The sequence below is a fragment of the Marmota monax genome, unplaced genomic scaffold, assembly GCF_021218885.2.
Source record: "Marmota monax isolate L192 unplaced genomic scaffold, Marmota_monax_Labrador192_F-V1.1 WCK01_AAM20220418_F8-fsc00050, whole genome shotgun sequence".
In the NCBI taxonomy this organism is placed as follows: Eukaryota; Metazoa; Chordata; class Mammalia; order Rodentia; family Sciuridae; genus Marmota; species Marmota monax.
Window position 1 is genome coordinate 8,809,111 of NW_026694552.1, and position 3,303 is coordinate 8,812,413.

The window sequence follows — 3,303 nt, forward strand, 5'->3', positions numbered from 1 at the left end:
GTACTTATCATAGAGAAATGGTAAAAATTTAAGGTGATTAATATGCTAATTACCCTGACATAATCATTACACAATGTATACATGAATCAAAACATCACATTGTGCTTCATAAATATGTTCAATGGCTATCTGTTGATCAAAACATTTTTTTAAGATGCAGTGTTCAAAAACCTTGGAAAAATGAGTTTTAAAGGAAAGGGGGACTGAAGTTCACTGGATTAGACAAAGGGGAATGAATGGAAGGGAGAATGGATGGGAATAGGAAGACAGTAGAATGAACCAGACATAATTTTCCTATTTTCATATATGAGTATGTGACCAGTGAAACTCCACATCATGTATAACTATAAGCATGGGATCCTAAGTAGAGTAAGTCATACTCCATGTACATGTAATATGTCAAAATACACTCTACTGTCATGTATATCTAAACAGAACAAATGAAAAAAGAAGAAAGGGTGAGGTATTCTGACACACCCTTGTCCTCATTTCAACTCTCCAACATGCACCTTCTGTTACTGAGAGATAGTGCAATATCTTGTTTTCACAGACCCTCTTATATAGGGAATATGCAAAAGCCAGTTCTGCTAGTGAAGAGAGGATACAAATCAACATCAAAGTAGAAAGCAAGCCCAATATTAAGGGTGTGATGAGAGATTGGCATGGAGACTGCTGGAGATATTTGTCCGATTATGGTCTGGTCTCAGGGATTGAAGAAGAGGTTAGATATTTCAAGTGCAACTACATTGCTGATAAATGGTCATTCTTTCTTCTGACTCCCCCCCCCCCCGCAGATGGTTGTTCCCCATTCTCTAATATATATCATGTAAAATTGGAGAATTCAAATGGCATGCAAAGTCACAACTTGTTTCTGCCAGATTGCCAAGATATTGCCAGGAGGATAAGTTGGGGAAACTGCTCCATTTTCTTGCCTCCCACCATCAATCAGTTGCTGATATAGGAAACTTCCCATAACATAGGCAGAAAACAGTGATTCAAATGTGACAAGAAAAATAGAACTCACACGGAAGTGGGAGATCTCTGGAAATAGGTCAGATGTGTAACCATATCAAAGAGATAGACACAATCTTGAACTTCACCTCACTCCTCAGGGTTAATATCACCCTCTGGGGTGTGTGGATAGTATGAAATCATCACTACTGCACAATGCTACTCCTTGCCACAGTGATTGTCAGATTCATCACTCTCAATTATCTCCATTGAAAATGTGAATCTGGATGAGTGTCCCTACCACTGTCTCCTTTCAATTTTTGCTGATCTGGACCAGTCCTGCTGCAGAGATATCCTTAATGGGTTCAGGCACACCCTGAACATATAGTTGTGTGTGTCTGGGCTTGGCCCACAGTACTCTCAAAACTTTAGTTAAAGAGTGATTTCATCAGATCCATAGACCCAACTGTATGATTCTTTGTCCTTTTCTCCTACTGGGTTGCATGGATTTTCTTTGGTCTGCCAGTATTCTCTTACTGCAACAGTCAAGAGTATCAGTAGTAGCAACTCAGTCTTCCAGTAGCTATAGAGGGGGTATTATCACGTCACAGCCAAAGGAGGCAAGTAAACCTCAGGATCCCCTAGTGAATTTCTGTCTGGGACTGAGAAAAAGAGCCTGTCAAAGACCACAATCTCAGAGATTGTGTCAACTCAGGACCTTTTGCATTATCTTTACATTGGAATAGGTAAGGGAAGAAAGTAAAATATAGTATATGAAAGAATCTACATAGTGCCTGGCATATTATAGGTATCAAATAAAATATCTCAGGGCTGTACTCCCTGTTTCCAATTATAATAGCCCACTATAGGATAACCAATCTGAATATTATATTAATTTCATATTGTTAATGTACTGTCACATCCTGAGCATTTTTTTTGGTAGCCAGTGAGTTCAGATAGTGCAATGTTTTAAGCTCCATGGAATGAATTTTGAATGGTAGAGTCTGAAGCACAGTAGCCAGTTAGTCACATTGGATATTTTTATGACAGCTACTTAGAAATGCATGTTCAAAGTACCTGCTATATAATCTAGTTGAGGTTCAACACACATTTATAATGGTTTCTTCTTGGTAGACTATTGTACACTCAATTCATGTAAGTTCCTACACTCTCTACCTATAGAAGGATTATACCTACTCTTTTAAAATCAAGCTCAGTGCTGGGTGTGGTGGCATACACCTGTAATCCCAGGCAGATCTGGAGGCTGAGACAGGAGAATCGAGACTTCAAAGTCAGTCTCAGCAATTTAGTGAGGCCCTAAGCAACTTAGCAAAACCCTATCCCAAAATAAAATATCACAAAGGGCTGAGGATGTGAGGTGTGGCTCAGTGGTTAAGTGTCCCTGGGTTCAATTCCTGGTACCAAGAAAAAAAAATCAAGTTCAGACATATGACTTGCTTGAGGGTATGAAATAAGAACAGAAGTGGAATGTGTCATATCTAAAGAAGCTTGAAGAACCAGTGTTTTTCTTTGCCACTTTGCCTTTTCCGTAATTGTGTTGATTGGCAACATCCCCTGTGACTCTTTAATTAGCTGGGATCCCAAAGTGAGGGCAATTAAGATCACTATGACTAGAACCATCCCCCAAAGTGCCCTCTTGCCAACCTATGTCGTATATGTGGTATGAGCAAGAAATAGACACTTATTATAAGCATTTTGAGATTGTTTCTTAAAAATTTTGAGATTGTTTCTTACTGATACATATAGCCAAGCTTGTCCCAGCTTGGATGACTTTCAAATATGCCAGAAGAGTGACTATAAGAAATTCATTTGCACATGATACATAACTCTTCTTTGAACTTCAAGGGCCAACTTACTTCTTGCTTTGATTCTGTTATAAATATTGAAACTCCTCAAGTGACAGAGCTCAAGAAGTCCAGGTGTGAGAGGTAGTCCTTCCTCTTAAAGACAAAGCCTATTCTGTGACTGTGCACTCTCTCCCTTTGCTCTTACTTCCTTGGTAATGAGGTAGAACCTCTGAGCTGGCCCCCTGAGGTCCTAGTTGAGTGGCTGTCAGTACTTTATGAAAAGCATATTATAAATCTTCACTTTCTCTCATCATAAACCAGTGTGAGAGTTGGCATCTGGATTGCAAGTGGAATTTTCTGCTTTTAGTGATTTGACACTTTGGCCCCTTTTGTTACAAATCCAGTTTTAATTTTCTTAACATAGTCCAGGCATAACACATAAACCTCTGCACCCTGGGGAGGCCTGTACGGTCAGTTCCATTAGAAACTAAGTTTTTTATTTTTATTATTTTACTTTGCTGAAATTGATTACAAGCGTTTCAAT

At 39.0% G+C, this 3,303-nt stretch overlaps 1 pseudogene; it reads right to left on the reverse strand.

Moving 5' to 3' along the window:
- Positions 1-841: 841 nt before the first annotated feature.
- LOC124076737 (cation-dependent mannose-6-phosphate receptor-like) lies at positions 842-1,542 on the reverse strand (annotated as a pseudogene).
- Positions 1,543-3,303: the final 1,761 nt, after the last annotated feature.